The sequence below is a fragment of the Linepithema humile genome, chromosome 6 (genome assembly GCF_040581485.1).
Source record: "Linepithema humile isolate Giens D197 chromosome 6, Lhum_UNIL_v1.0, whole genome shotgun sequence".
Lineage (NCBI taxonomy): Eukaryota > Metazoa > Arthropoda > Insecta > Hymenoptera > Formicidae > Linepithema > Linepithema humile.
The window spans coordinates 7,811,915-7,829,107 of NC_090133.1; the positions used below are offsets into that span (position 1 = coordinate 7,811,915).

General features: G+C 41.6%; 1 protein-coding gene across 4 annotated transcripts in view; it reads left to right on the forward strand.

Moving 5' to 3' along the window:
• The window catches only part of Zir (Zizimin-related), a 187,497-nt gene that overhangs the window by 84,252 nt on the left and 86,052 nt on the right, over window positions 1–17,193 (forward strand). The gene's annotated exons all lie outside the window — the stretch shown is intronic.

The following is a 17,193-nucleotide window of genomic DNA, read 5'->3' on the forward strand; positions in this document are numbered from 1 at the left end:
GAATCACCGCGGTCGATTCTGTACGCCGATCGTTCCGTTCCGGTTACCGTGCGGCGCCGTCGCGATTTGTCGGATAGATCGATGTCGATTCGATTTATCCGCTCGTCTCGCGAAAAGCCGGATCTCGCGCGTAGAATAGAAGTGTTCGGCGCGTTTATATACATTCGACGATCGTGCTGCACCGCGAATGACAGCTGAGAATTATCCGCTGCATAATACACACGCCGTTATCCCGGCGCAGGATGCCCGGGATCCTGGATGCGAGTTGTTGGTGAATGAATTAACATACTAATTACGTGCCCCGTCAAGCACGCGCTGCGCGATTTCATGGCTTTGGTAACTTCGCAACAATGCGAATCTTTCGTAACTACGCTAAATAGATCGTGTCGCTTTTGTCTTCCTTCCACCATCCGTGCTTCCATTTTACACGGCGTAATCTCGTTTTGGGATAAATACAACCGATAGATATCCGGTTGAAGGAATCGGATAATTTAATTTTTCCCCGCGATACAGAATGTTTTTTTATATAGATGTTTTTCACGTATTAATAAAGTGAATGCACATCGTTTGTAGTCAAATCTCTTTATCGTGTTTCCGTCGAAATAGGTCTGTACGACGCGCCTTTAAATGACTGTGTATGCAACTTGAGCGAATCCAATTAACTACGATGAATAATTCGAGACAAGGAGATGCGAGAACAGTCGGCAGCGAAATGCGAAACAAGCCCTCGCATCCACCTTCGTTCGCCTGAAATTTTTTTAATCCGACAGTTGAGCGCGGTTTTCGCGGTATGTTTCATTGACAAATTGGACATGGCGAGCGAGCGAGAGTAAATTAATGCGATCCATGAGTCGCTCCCGTCTTGTTTATCGTGCTATCGATTTTGCTCGGACGGCCGATCGCTCAGAAAAACCTTAAGAGATACGCTTCTCAATTATCTCGGCAACGGAAACTATATTTACAGATCACTTACGTCTTGTGTGCAGACTTACAATCGTTTGTGTGCGTTCAATTACATTTTTACTGAAACGTAAAATTCATTTTTTTTGTGTCACATGTAGATTTTAATTTTGTTGGTTAATATTCGTTTTCCTTTTCTTTTTATCCTTTTCGCTCTTTTTCAAATATATTACAAATTAAACATACTCATTATATTAAAATTTATTCATTTATTCTTCATGCGATTCAAATTGCATGGACGTTATTAGTAGCGCTATACATAGGATCGATTTGTATTCACTCTGTATCGCGATGATAATGCGGCAGGATCCGTCATATAAACGTCCGTTCGGATTTATCCGGAACCGGCTTAACTCCCGGAACACATTATCGCTCGCAGCCGACATTTTTCTTCCTCCGGCCGGGTGTCGCGGCAACTTTCTACTCGGGTTTTAGGGAACCATTTTTCGAACCGGCCGATTGTTGTCGTTCCGGCTACAGAAGAAGGAATGGTCAAATGGTGTCGAGCCAGTCTTAAGATCCCGAGCGAGCCCATTCGTCTCCGGGATTCATCTCACCCTCGCGAAAGCACGTTTATACGGCGAACAACCCCGACTTGCGGCGGTTGCTCCTGCCTGGCGCCTTCAAATTCGAGCAGCGAGGTCTCTGCCCTCGAGCCTGATCCTCTCTCGTCTTCTCTACAGCAACAACCGTGTAATAATGGCTCGCCACAATCAATATAAAGCTGTGAAAATTAGATTAAAGTCGGAAACTTTGCGTTGAATATTTTTCTTGCCAATAAAATCTAAAATTCTCTCAATATATATCTTTTCTTACGTTTTTATGTATTTTTAGATACATATAACGTAGGATCTGTGATAAAAGTTTGCAATTATCGGTTAAATAAAGTAAGATATAATTCTTAAAAATATTGAAATATTTTTGGACGGAGTAACTGTAAAATTTTGAATTTATTTTATGTATTATATTTATGGAAAGTATCTTTGCTATGTGTTGCCAATTTTAGTTTGTAACTGAAGGAGCAATTTCGAAACATTGTACGGATACATCATATCTCTCCACATGTTGACGCTTATACCCGCAAAAGATTGATACGTGACGCGAAGTATTCGATATCTATCGCGCGAGGATGTTGGTGCCATAGCTATTCCCTAGTTTTCCCCTTCTACAAAGGGAGGGATGGTGTTCGCGTCTAATCTGGAAAGCCGTGTAAGCCCGGACTAATGGACCACACGGGAGAGATCAATCTGCGTTACCTTCACGCGAATTATTTTTCCGCAAGGTACGACTGTCCGCGCGCTTTCCATCGCGTGTGTACGCGCAGTATTATTGACGTCGACGCTAAAAAACAAACGAAAAATACAACGTCCAGCATCCGTGCAGTACAGCCGGTGCTTTTATGCTCCGGCCATTCTGCGTGCTTTTTACTGACCTTAAAAATTTATAATTTATCAACAATATAAACTTTGCATAAAATGTGTATAAAATACATATAATTACAAATGAAACATATAATACAATTAACATACATACATATTGTATACATATAATTACAAATAATACATATAATATAATACAATACATATAATACATATAAATATACATAATACAAATACATAATTGTTTGATTATTTGAGAACATTAAGCATGAATTTGACTGTTCCAAAAGTATTAATTGCGCGCATATAGTAAGAAAATGTCACGTGAAATTAATCAGATTAAATTTTTTGTTCTTTACATTCCAAGTATCGTCTTGGATTACGCGAATTGAAAATCTCGCCAACACGAATTTCGCTGGCAACTTTGGAAATCGAGATGCATTCTACCAATGGTTAGCTATTTCAGTACAGGTAAATTCGAATACTCCGAAAACTGCAAAGTTAGATTCCAAACGGAAATGTAAGTTTGCTACAGAGGGTTTCCTTTCCGCGCGATTGCACGCATCGCGGCATTCAGCGTAACGAAATTTAATACATGAAAAACGATCGTAATTGTTTATCTTTTATCTTCTTATGAAATATAGGTGGTTGTGTTTTTTTTTACACGAGTTCAATTTACGCGAATCTGGCTTTACACGATATCTCCCGGGAACGCGTTAATAACATAAATCGAGAATAACGCGTGTCAAACGTCCCGTTGATGCAAAGCCGGTGCGCGATTTCACCAGCGAATTCCAGCATTCCCAACATTGAAAAGTTATTTGTTTATCGTGTAATCCGACATCGCGGAATCTAGTGGGCGGGAAAGCATAATAATTTCTCCGTACGTATTATGGGCACTTGTTATTTTGCATGATTCTAATTTCCGTAAATTTCGAATTTCCATGGATAGCCCTTGGGAATCGTATTAATAATGTAAATTGCGAATTACACGCATCGAATCGCGTTTACGTGCTGCCGTTAGAGTACGATCGTAATACACGCGGATCTTATTTTAACGTACGCGTCATTAAATTGGAGAATTCATTGACCGGAACACAGTGCGCGACCGACACGCGTCGAATCGCCGGATTTCGACGGTTCTTTTTTTCGGCCGTCGCGTTCGGTGCGCACACAGCGATCGGACTTTAGCCATTCCGAAGTTCAGAACACCGGAATCGAATGGCGGAGAGAGAACCCAGTCGCGTTTTTATTAGCCGTATTTCCCGGATAATGGCTGCACGCATGTATCTCGTCGTAGAAAATCGGGCCGCGTTTATTTCGACCGCACCAAAAAGCCTCCCCGGACTACAAACCGCGCGATGTAAAAGCCCAATATTGGAATTAAATAACCGGAGTGTGTCATGCACTCGTTGCGCATATAAGCCACGCCGCACTAGCCTCATCTGGCAAATTATTATGGTTATGTATACACATCACGTAATGTTTTATAATAATTATAGTAACTGTATCACGCGATATATAATTTCACGTAGAAACAAATCACGCTTCCGTTTTATGGTTTTCTGCCGGATCACAGTAATGCAATTCTCGTGTTACAACGTATTATTTCTACGTGTACGATACACGTGTTTATATATTATAAATTATACAATTGTTATTCCTGCTTTAATGAGCATTCCTCATAATGTTATTGTCGAATGTTTTGACATTTTAGTATGAGGAAACGCGATTTGAATCGTCATCAATATCCAGTATGTTTCTTTATTTTTTTACATTCGTTGTATCTCTCAGGAGCCTTCGAGCTCTCCATTTTCGTTTGTTTGAAAAATTCGCGTCGATCTACGCGTGGGTGATGACGGCGACGGAGTAATAGCGGTGCTTTCGCTAAAATGTTATTTGAACGACAAAGTGGTTTGGCTGCGCGGCCTGTGGGGTGTTATATTATACACATTTACACGTTTGCACAGGGTGCCCAGCACCCCCGCGCTTGGTTTACATCGGCCACGTGTCGCGGCACCCTGCCGAGCGTGAACGTGCCCCACGCGCACACAGGCGTACGTACATACAATATATACAGCCGTATCTATACAGTATGTCGCTCGTTTTTCATTATTTTGTGTACACGTATTCTTGAATCAATTTCGTTAAAGCGATTGAAAATCCAGAAAATATCATAAAATACACTTGGAAAATGAAAGAAAAAAATTTTCATATTCTTTTAACTGGATTTGGTTTCAAGTTTCAATAGAATTTTTGTCGAAGATTAAATATGAGTTACTGCAAGAGCCGCGAATTGAATCTATGGAATCTAACTCTTGCTAAGAAAACACCGGCTCGAAATTAATTGAGAAACTCATCGGCACTAGCGAGGGTGAGGTTCCACTCTGTGCACGCATGCGGATGCTGTTTGCGAGTGTGCGTGCACCTCGATGTTTTGTATGCGTGTGCCAACGAGTTGAACAATATACACGGTGGGTTTGTTGAGACTGGTTCACCGGATTCAGTAAGCTTCGTCATACGCAATGCGCATGTATACGTCTGAGCGAGAGCGCACAGGTTGACGGTGGAGGAAATAGCGAGGTGGCTCGCTGATGGCGGTTATTGAATTATTAATTAAGCCAGTTAATTAATAAACGATAGGTCGCGAGTCCCGGTAGTCAGCCAGTCAGCTAACCGGCAATACTATAGGGCTTCGTCTACTCGTTTCTACTATTGACTACTGCAATCCCGGCAACCGCACTCCTCTCCCCCTTCCTTCTCATATCCTTCACATACCTCCGGCCTTGTGTAACCGTTGAGTCGAGCTTGTCGCGAAGGGCGACGACGACGTAGTTTCGACATAATTTTATCTATCCGGAAAGAAACAATATATTTTTTTCAATATATTGAACTTAACGGACTTGAGATGATGAAAATCGAGCGCCAATTTTGGCTAATTTATTGTATCGATTTATTTTTAAGACAAAAAAATAAAATAAGAACTTGATCATGTGGGTCAATATATAAGATGATTAAGGGAAATTTAAAAAAAATTTTTGTTTCTGGGAAACTTTTATAAATATACGTGTGCTACTTTTTAATTTATCTGAAATATCGACATATTAATAAAGAGATACTTTTTAAGAAAAAATTATATTTCTGAAGAATAAAACTTAAAATCTTTTTAAAAAATCTTATTATATAATAAATTTTTATTACTATGATTTTGAAAGAGATTTGATTGAGATATTGGGGCTTTATTCGTGAATATGTATAATTTATTTAGATTTATTTATATACTACAGATCTTGATATATTCTCAGCAAGCTCTTTTTGGAGATTTTCCATCGAATACGAGCAAAATATATCAGTTCTTACGTGCTTTCTCGATTCTGTTTGGCGTTCCACTGACCTGCTGTTCCCAGCAATAAACTACCAAGTCGCTTTCCCTTCGTCGGAGAAAACGTGGTAGACGCGACGGGATGAAAGCATAATGATATCCCATTGGGAAGGGAACTGTAAAAATTTGGAACACGGCCGGGAGCGATGCGATTGAACGGCAAGAAGCGTGCCTGAAGGAACGAAGCTCTCCACGGGACTCGACAGAATTAAATTACACGATATGGACCGTAAAATAAATAGACGAATATTCATTCCATTCGCGATCTTCTTTTTTTTCTGTTATCCACGCCACCGTTGTCCGCCTATTACTGCTTTTTCATTCTCTTTCTCTCTCTCTCTCTCTCTCTCTCTCTGTGTGCTTTCACGCGCGCACACAAACGCATCTACTCACCAATTCTCTTTCACACAATCGTAAATGCACGTATGTCACATACAGACCTTGTTTTTGGGAATTAGAGTTGTCTCAGACTGCTTTGCATTACGATGCATGTTGTTGTGCGTACAGCCGACGCAAGGAAATAATGGTAATTTCCATTTTCCCTGCTGTGAACTTCAAACAGCTAGCTGATTGAAAAAGGTACGAGGATAAAAGCTACGAAAATATGAAAATGTAGTCGCGCAACGCGCGATAAAATCCCTCTCATGCAGAATGATCTGTTCATATTCCGATGGCAAATTATTCGTGGAACTAATTTTTTTCGATGACAATTCGATAGGAAGTTGCAGCAACTTTTTCACAGCAACTTTTCAATTTGTTCATTTAACAAAAGCGATAAATTATAGTATTGCATAATTAGCGCCTAATTACGTTAACTGTAATTAGTACTTTTCTATTCAGCAAATGCGGATTTCAACATCATTTTGCCGACAGGCGAAAAATCTCCACGGCCAATCACGACCATTAGCTCTTCTTCAGCGAATTCGTATACGTCTCGCGTGCATTTATACTATGGTGCAGGACGAACGGCCGCGATAGGGGATCCAGGATCCCGCAGAAAGCGGAACTGCGAAGCGGAGGACATCAGACCGGGACCGGCACAAAAACCGTAATCGAATCTCTACCGTCTAGCTGGGAAAACTCTCTTTTCCGGTCGCGCAGTTTAACGAATTTTTTTCTATCCCGTCGCCAAGTCCGGGATAAACCCGGTTTCCGAAAACCACCTCCCTCCTCCCCGTCGAAGTTACCGTGATTGAATTAGCGAAGTTTTTCAAACGGGGAGAATATTTTCATCGGCGGCGAAGCTTCGGGAAAAAAATGGTTTTCAATGTTTTGCACGAAATTAGCTGTTCAAAGATGTAAAACGAGGACTTAATAACTGTATTTATGTATGTAATCTATGCAATTTGTTTCAATAGAGATTTTTGCATCGACATGATGTTCTTTTTTTCCACGTCTGTTGATCACCGTTTTTATTTACTCTCTTCTTAATTGATTATACATCCCTAAAAGGTAATAAATGGGGATGACACTTTTTTCCGATCTCAGACAACCATCGACTTTCTGTTTCATGCAAGTGCAGTCAAAGGGTTTATTACTTTCGGTGATTATTATTTCCAGCCGTTTGCTGGATGCAAATTGCTCATCCCGCGTTTATGCTCTCTCTGCAGTATCTCGAAACACATTGTGTATAATCGTACATATTTCCTCGTCCATTCTTACGACACATGAACGCCGATAACGATATGAAGTCGACGCGAAATTATTCTGCAACGAGCGGAATTCTGTACGTTGAATAAAATTCACAACCGCCACGACGGGTCCTCCTCCCCTTTCTCTCTCTCTCTCTCTCTCTCTTCGCAATTTGCACACGTAGCCCGAAGTTTTTTGTCACCCCCTGCCCATCATCGGTCTATCTATCCCCCGCTTTGTCGTTCCCCTACTGTTGGCATCCCGCGGGAAATTTTAAACTCAGTCTGCCACTGTCCGCTGAACGAGAGAGCGAAAGAAAAAGGGAGAAAATTGGGAGAGAGGTCGTATTGCAGGGATGCGGAGAATAAGGCATGGACAAAACGGCGAAGCGTCTCTTCGGCTTCGTCGCCTGCATACTGATAAGCCGTGTCGATATCGCCGCCAGGAGTTTTGTCCTCCCTCGCGACGATGATACTCCCGTTCCGAAAGTAACGACCGCCGCGAAGACAGTGCGCTTGGCCAAATTGAACTGTCGCTATTTCGTATGCCAATCGCAACAATTGTTGTTTTCCTGCCGCGGGAAAACCCATCTTCCACTCCTTTTCTCAGTCCGGTATCGATCCATTTTTCACTCAGCAGACTAAATCCACGATGCAATTTCTTTAATTACAGCGCGAATTGACCTTCAATTCAAATATTTAGTTAAAATACAGATTTGAATATAAATTGAAGTGTAGAATTTTTTTTTTTTTTTTAATTCTAATACACACTTTTCTTATTCAGCTCTAAAAAATTCTTAAAAATGTTCAAATGAAAATAACGCAAACGTCATCGCATCGGATGAGACTTTTATAATGAGACTATATTTTGCTTTTAGTACTTGAAAATAATTTTGTGGCGAAAGGGTTGAGCACTGATTGAAGAGGGTTTGCGGCGGGCGAGCGGCGGCATCAAGGATGACAGGGAAAAATTCCGCGACTCATTTCGCGAGATACTGTCGACAGAATCAACTTCGGCGGACACCGCCGACCGAATACAGGCCGAAATATCGCGCCACGTGTTGCCTTGAAAAATTAATCGTTCCCGACTCTCCTGGGATCGGCCAACCGCTCTCTCGCTGCAACCGTCCCGCCAACCCCGACTGTCCTGGAGGACGAGTTACCCCGTAAATTCTAACAAACGCGACGCATCGTTCAGCCGGGGGCATGAAAATTAATGACAGGGGCGTGACAGGAGGCGGGTGTATGAAGGTAGATATGAAGGCAGATCGGACGGGGGTGCAGCGGTGCTGCAATAATGCATACAGACACGCGATAATCCGCGGAAGGCCTCTCTTCCTTTCGTTAGCGTGCCGCCCAAAAAGCACGTCAGTCATATCGTACGTAACTGTCGAGAGACTCTGCGTGACAAGGGTCGCTTTACGTCTTTACCTTATAGTTTGACACCCTCTTTTCTCGAGATAAGAAAGCGCTCGTTACGCCGAGCACCTGGGAGACATAAAGTCAACATTTCTCGTCGCATCCTGTTAATTCGCTTTTCGGATAGTCGTGCAATAACAAAGTTCTATTAAATCGATGTTCTTGACATTCTCTGCTAATTACTTTTAGAAATATAATTTTTCTCCCCCTCTCTCTCTCTCAAAATGTTTTTATTTTTCTGCAAACATAAATTTATAAAAATTTGTGTTTATATACTTGGTTTTTTTTTCTCTTTCTTGTTGTATTTAAAAGTTTAACGTAGTTTAACGTTGAATTTTTAACATGTTTTATCAATTTCAGTTTTAACCGGCACAATTATTTTTGCACAAATTATCTCTGCGCTTTAGCGAGTTTCTATAGCGTTTAGTCTTTTTTTTTTTTTTTTTTTTGAAATATTTCAACGTTTTTAACATGAGATAGAAAAAATTGACATTTTGTTCCTTTTACATAGAAACATTTTTATAAAAATTTTGATTATAACTATTGCCGAAAAAAGTAGAATTTTACGAGCCGGCAGAGTTTTCATGCAAAAATATCCGCCGTAATTTGTGTAATTTTTCTGCAAATTAATTTGTAACTAAAGAAAAATTGGGGACAATTCTGTTATTCTGATATTTATTGAGAAAACAATTTCAATGAAAATAATTTCAACGAACGGTTTATTATAAACCAACGACAAATCCGAGAACAATTTTTGCGAGATAGATGTGCGATAAAAGAAAAACTCCGTCCCACAATAGATTAGGCGTTAACATCAAGACTCGATGTTAACGTCATGAGAAGACTTATGGAATACTTTATATTGCGTGAGAAAATGCGTTAGACGGTAGCATGTAATCTGATAAGTAGTCTCGGTGTTAGAGTGCCACGTATAATTGTGCGTACGCCGGGCAATAACACAGTAGGTCGTGCTTATAAATTATGTAACGGCCGACAACTGTGCGATACGCGGACTTGCCGCGCAAGTCGGCAGTCTGACGGATTATCTTATCAGAAATGAATGAAAGCTCTGCTTCGTTACGCTCGATTACAACTCCAGACTATGTCGGAGAGAGAGAGAGAGAGAATGTGTGTAGGCTCTTATATAAACCTAGTAATAATAATAATAATAATTGCAATCATTGCCATATGCACAAACGTTTACGCTTTGATGCAGTTGCACTCTAATCGAAAGCGTTATTACATATTTGCCGGTAATCTTCAACATTAGTCTGATGATGATTGCAACAGCCTGTGAGTGTAAAATAGTGTTATTATTATAGATTATTCGCATATTCTGGGAGATGAAAGGAAACATGGAAAAGATAGCGTGTAATGTTTATTTCGTTTCGTCTCGCAATGCTTCATGCCACGGTGCATTGCGAGAGAGAAAGAGAGAGAGGGGCCGGGAAGGGGGAGGGGGGGAAATGAGAGAACGCAAGAGAGAAGGGAGTTAAAAAATTTAAAAATACTGGTGTTAGCCCCCCCCCCGTATATATCACCGCTTTAATTATGCATCAAGAGTATATAGCTTCTGAAAAGTGCTCCTAACAAACCCCATTACGAAATGGCGTTGCGAAGCGCGCGCATTCGCAAACAGGAGAGACAAATCCGACATTGTTCGCGGCGATTATATCCGTTCATGATTAATTCAACGCATCGCTCGCACTCGCGCAAAACGCCGTGGATTATGAAATCAAGCGAAAAGAGCATTATCTGCGGATGCTGAAACGCGATCGGCGCTGCCGCGCCATCGTGATCGTGCGTACGGATGCGCGGAACGGCGGCATTGAGTTATCCGCGAACGTGTGAGGAGGGCGGGTGGGGGGAAAGAGGGAGAAGAGGCGAGATGAAAAAGGGCGAAGAACGGCGGAGCGACGCGGGTAACGTGTGAGAATAGCGAATTGCGATGTGGCATTGCGCGAATAGCGATTAGGAATGCCGCGGTGGCCATCGCCAATCACCCGGAAGCCACCGCCCGCATAGCAATTCCCTGCGGGTCCTGCAGGACCTACCCAATCCTCCGTCGAATATATCCACCTCCAGAGTGTCTGTGTGTGTGTGTGTGTGTGTGTGTGTATGTGGGTCCCGCCTCACACCGGATAATCAACACACTCGGAGTCTCTCCTCTTCACGAGAATGTTTCATTCCGTAACCGGGCGTCTCGTCTCCTTTGCAGATTCGTACTTGGATTGGTAACAAACCCGAGTGCGCTTCGCGCTCTCGCCCTCCGTCCCTTGTTCCACCTTCTCCCCCCTCCTTCACCTTCTCACGGCTAATTGCGGAATCGGCCGCGTAATTTGTGTACATAAATATTTCATGTACATCGACGCGCGGCAAAGCGAGCGGCAAGGTAATGTTCGTATTTAATGTATTTAAATTAACGGGGAATATTTAACGAGGCAATGCAATTAATAGTCGAGCGTACGTCGTACTTACACGCGCACCTCCAGTTCTGCACAACCGCAAATATACATACGATTATTAATGCCATGTTAATATCTGCGATACAGTACCAGGGGTTCGTCAAAAAGGGTTGACGTTTGCGAGAGTCATAGGAATTAATTATAGAAGCCTTTTGCCACGTTTTATTCTTCTTTATTGAATCTCATTGTATTGCAGAATCTAGAAAAAAAAAATGGCACATATATCACAAAACAAGTAATTAATTAATAATTAGGTACATTTAAAATAAAGCGAAATAAATGGGCTATGATGGCGAAATAATATTCATATGTACATAATTGTTTACGGAAAGAAAATTTACATGAATAAATACGTCAAGTAATCGTATATTGAAGCTATTTGCGTCGCATACGTGCTCCATAAACGTGACGCATTATGACGTCATTTTAGTGCGATATCGGGAGTCTCGAACGCGATCTTTTAACGTTGGGCGCGTCGTGCCGGAGTAGTCACTTATAGTTTCCGTCGGCGTTCTACATCTTCCCTGTGCGACCTCCTTTCTCCGAACCATGGAAGCTATACTCGGCGACGCTGCGAAGGTCCCATGGAGCGTCGCTCAATCATTCATAAAATGCACGTTTTAGAGAGATCTTTCCTCCCGGAGCTTAAATATTCAACGAGCCATTCCTACCACTCCTGGGCCGATCCCCGGTGGACTTCGTCTCTCCGCGAGTTCCACCGAGCATCCCCCGACACCGACCCCGTCGTTTTGTCGTCCACCGTAGACCCACCCTTTCACGCCCACACCTCGCCCGGTCGCCTGGTCTAGCTTACAAAGGTTTTCTTAGTCGGTGCGATACGTCGAACCTTCGCTCTTTCGTAGCTTACGAGCCGGTTCGCTCGATCGACCGGCGCGAATCGCGCCGTCGAAATCGCCCGCTAAATCTCGACGAGAATTTTGTGATGTACTTTCCGATAGTTCGCGTCGCGATCAAAACGCGTTGTAAAATAATATACTGGGAAGACTTACGAAACTTATATGACATCTGCCACGCTTTCGAGCAATTGTGAAATTTTAAAACGTTGCCCAGATTTTATCTTGACAGTATCGAAAATAAATCCGGAAGTAAGCCGCACGCTTTTGAATAAGTAAGATGGAAGAAAAAGATCAGAGCAGCGTACGATTTATTAAAATAAATGTGCACAATTTTACAGTTTATACAATTGTCTGGAATAATCAAATTTGTTTTCAACACATAATTAATTTTCATATATCGAAATTGGAAGCAGAAAATAGCAGTACATTTTTACATTTCTGATGAAACAATATTAATTTCCCGTTTTTTATTTCTCTCGTTTAATTTTTTCTCGGTCATTATTTTATGTATTTAAACTGTTCTAAATTCTCACAATTAATGACCGACACGCCATAGTAAATTTTTTAGGTCAGTAGAGGCTGGTAGAGTAGTGAAGGGTTAAATAGCGGAAAAGTACGATCGTGAAGTATCGGATTTACTAGGCAGTCCTTAGAACCAGCCAGTGCCTCGATAAATTGTACACACATATAGCACGTTGACGTCGAGCGGTGCAGCGAAGAAGCCAAACCTTGTAATGCGCCTAAAGAGACCGAGAAGCCGCGGGATTAGGTCAAAGCTCAGGTGCGCGCAAGAGAGAGAGAGAAAATTCAGAGAGCGGAGAGGGAAAAAGAGAGGAAGAGGGAAAGGGAGTCGGGCACATGCACGGAGAAAATACCACGGAAAAGATACAGTCACTTAGAGAGAAAGACGATAAAGTATATTTTTATAATCCAAGATTCAAGACCTGTCTCTCAAAGATAAAGCGCAATTTTGCGGATATTGCCGTGCAAGACGAGACGCAGCATTATTAATATCAGTTGCGAAAATATTGATAACAGTATGTGCCGCAATCGAGATGATTATAATAGTAATTTATTTATTTTGACAAATTCATTTCTTTAAGGAAACTGAAAGAAAGCGTGAGAAGAAGGACCCGCGCGCACGATACATCAATTTATTAACTTCAGTCGGGAAAAGAAATTTATTAACTTCAGTCCGGACAGAGAGTAAATGTTTTAAATCTAAAGGAAACTTCGGCGGATGGCTTTGCGGTCACGCTTTCTATCGCGAGTCAAAAAAAAATAAAGCATAAAGTTGCTTACAAAAGCGACAAAAGCTGTACCGCGACTGCGTCAAAGACCCTCGAAAGGAGAATTATTTCGACTCGAGACTGTTACGTGCAAAAAGGCGAATGGCAAAGAGTGACGCTTCTCTGTGATCTCGACTGAAAAGTTGTTGGCTAAGGGATTTTGCAAAGGCGATCCGTACTGCACTTGTATCCCCCTCCCACCCTTTTTCTTTCTCTCTCTTTTGGTTATTAGTATAAATTTTCATTTTCCCTTACTTTGTTCGCTCAAACAAACGCCGCGCTCTGATTTGTCGGCGCTCGTAATATAGGCGATTTATGGGTAGCTAATTAATAGCGGTAAAGTAAATTAATTTTGGCTGGCATGTTATGTTCGAAATATAACAGCTCTCGATTAATGAGCAAATATTTAGCTTTCTTTGATTGCACGCGCAGTTTTCAGACGGCTTTGTGAAAATTGGAATAAGTTCACCGTGAAATCTTTTTGCCCCAATTGTCGATAGTTGTAATATTCATAATATCGTGGGAATAAAAGTGTTTTTTAACCACCATTTAAATTACCGTGCATTCTGAAGCGCTAAATCCGGAGAGATTTGGATGTCGAAAAATCAAAATGTCGCATTTGGATATTTTTCGCGTATTTTTTCTCAGAGTAGCTTTCGTCACTTGCGTGATTATTTAATTCTCTTGATTTTCCGAATAAATTAATATTCGCATCGCGCGCAACGTGTGACGTTGCGATAAAAGTGACAGCGCAAAGACTAAAATATGGATACTTCAAAATCTCGTATTTCACGAGAGAGAAAGGAAAGAGAGATGAGCTATAAAATAATATTAACTATTCGTTATACGACATTACTGTGTCATCGTGATGTATATTTTTTATGTCGATAATTACAATATCGTTTAAACGCGATTGTCAGCGTGGGATTTATTATTTCGTGAAAAAAAAGTAATACAAAAATGTTTCTTTAAAATAATACATTTTTTATATCGTCGTCTTATAGTTAGAAAAAAATATGCGATCTATCTAAATAAAACTGTCGTGCGCAACTAAAAGATTAATCTGTATTGCAAAAGCGCTCGGAAAAAAGAAAGGTAAAAAACTGTCAGGCGTGCACAATCAAATTACTGAAGGGCTCGCCAACTCGAGAAGAGACGGGGAAATAGACCGGGGAGAAATTTGTCTATCGACCGACAGTATAAATGTTACCCTATAAGGAATTCCACGTAAGGAAGGTGCCATGGGACTCGGTTGTATAAGAAGGGGAGGAGGGGGGGGGAAGGTTGTTTCATCTCATCCCCTTTTCCATCGCCCGCCTCGCCGCGTTGCTGTTTATATTTAATGTAGTCCATCCGGGATCCGGATGCGCCCCTATCCTGACAGAACTTCTATCCTAGCATCCAACCTGATCTCCCCCCTCCCCTCTTTTTCTTCGCAATTCGCCCCCAATTTTGTTCCCCGTTTGGACGACCTGACCCGTGAAAAAGCATATCGACTCGTCTGATCTCCGCCACCGGGGGATTAATTCTTTCCTCCCTTCGCGCCGCTGCTTAATTTAGCGTGAATGGCGAGTGCTGCCCGCTCTGAGGAGCCGCGCGAGTTGTAAGGGGAGCCTCGGCGTTCTCTCACGCCGTAAGTAAGTCTCGCCCCGACGAGCGTTTCATATTCCGGAATTCCGCGAGAATGTACTCGCGGTTGGTAATTAAACACATGTTTGCAAAGGGAAATCTGAAACCCGCGCGCTTGTTCAACGGCTCAAACGTTTTTTTTTTCGCCACTTGGCAGTACGTCCGATGCGAAAAAATGATCCTTTTTCCCGGGTTTTTAATTAATAGCAATTACTTTTGCGGGTTTCGCGAGCAAGTGAACGAAAGTCAGCGGCGAGGACGACGTAATTCCGGAATTAAGCGGATCAATTAAGCGTCTCGCGCGCTACAGCGCGTTTTCGACTTATCCGCTCGATTCGCTCGAGCCTCGAGCCGAATATTACGAGAGGTTTTGCCGGGCGACTCGTGGTCCACGCGAATGCACTAACGAGGCACCGCGTTAACACCGCACTCGCACAACCGAATCCTGCCACTGATATCGCGTGTCAGTTACTGCAGCTTTTTCTCAGCCTGCGAGTGCCGCGTATGTTTACATTACCTCCTCGCATCTACGTACACACACATTCGCAAGTGCATAAGCGTGCGGCGTTTAATAAGAAACCGGGAGCGTATATATCCGCGATATACGAGCAATCGAGCGTATACCATGGATCGATGCGGCACGAGTCCTCTTTTACGAGGATCTTACGAATCTCTCGGGGAAAAGAGCAACATTCTAGACGTAAACGGTGCGAGCGAGGGTCGCACGCGTTGCCTGGCTGCTCGGATATATCTACGTGTCGCTGTATTTTATATCTTTAAAAGCAACCTCTTATCCAGTCGCTCGCTTTTACGTTCGAGAGTCCTGAAAGGTTTCCATCTACCTGCTTGATTATTTATTTATATTTATTAAATTATATTTAGATGAACGAAGTGAATGAAGCGGATGGATGCTTTGACGATCGATTAATTTGCTCTCTTATTACAGAAGAAATAATGAAATTATCCCAAAATAGAATTAATAGAATAGAATAATGGAATTAATTTTGTCGAGAATTGGAACGGGAAGAGAAGCTTTTGTGTAGAATATATTCTGTTTTACGAATTCGTAATAATTACATGGCATAAAGATCAACTTGATAATTATTGATCTTTGTATCTTCTTATATTTTTGACTTCTTGAATGCAAATAGCTTTTTGTATTTTTATCGGATCTGTTTTGAGTCTCCTGCTAGGAATACTGAAAGGAATACTTGCGACGGCTGTCGGATCATTTATTCATATTTATTAGATATGCATTTTACGACTTAGGGATTATTGTATCCGCGTATAGCAGTCCGAGTAGTCGTGTGTATGAGAAGTACAGTCAAAATTTCGCATCTCAGTTCACTTCGGCGTTGTTGTCCGCGTTACACTTTAATGACGCTCTTATGTGCATTCCAAAATATCTTACCTTTTCAAACGTATTCTCACGACGGCGGCGGTGGCGGCGCTTTCCTCTTTACGCGCCAAGTGCGCGTCCTAAAAGCCGTCCGCATCAGAAATTCTCGGGGGCCATTTTTCGAGGTCCTGCGCCGCCACACCACCTCGAGACACGACTACTGAATAATATTTCAGCAAACGCTAGCGTACGTTACGGGCGTGAGAGCAGCGTCTCTTATAGCGACGGCCGCGCCTGCCGCAGCAAAATATTTGATGGCTGTGTTATGACCTGGATCTTGTGAGTTATATAGCCGGCGGAAAGGAGAATGCACTTCGATATTATTATTTTAATTAGTAGCATAATCTCAGGATAATGGTTTGCAATAAAAATTATAATTAGATCAAAGAGCAATTAATAGCGTAAACACTTAACGATTTTCTTTGATAAAATTTCTTAAACAACTATAATTGATTGAGAATAAAGTTGATAATTTTTATTTATCTAAAAATAAGAAAAAAGAGCCATAAAAAGAATAAATGCAAATAATAAAAGAAAAAGTAAGATAAATTTTGAAATTTTGCATAGAAATTATAATTAAAATTTATATTCATCCGTTTTCACACTGTCATGAAATAAAGAAAGACGATAAATGTCCGAGTTCGTCCAGTTTTATGTATATTCAGGATGATCTCCTCTAACTCGCTATATCCTCCAGTACCCTATTTGTTTCTCCAAAACATGGCAGAACTGGGCGGCTGCTCGTTCACCGTGAATCCACCTTAAGTGATTGCGTGTAACTAT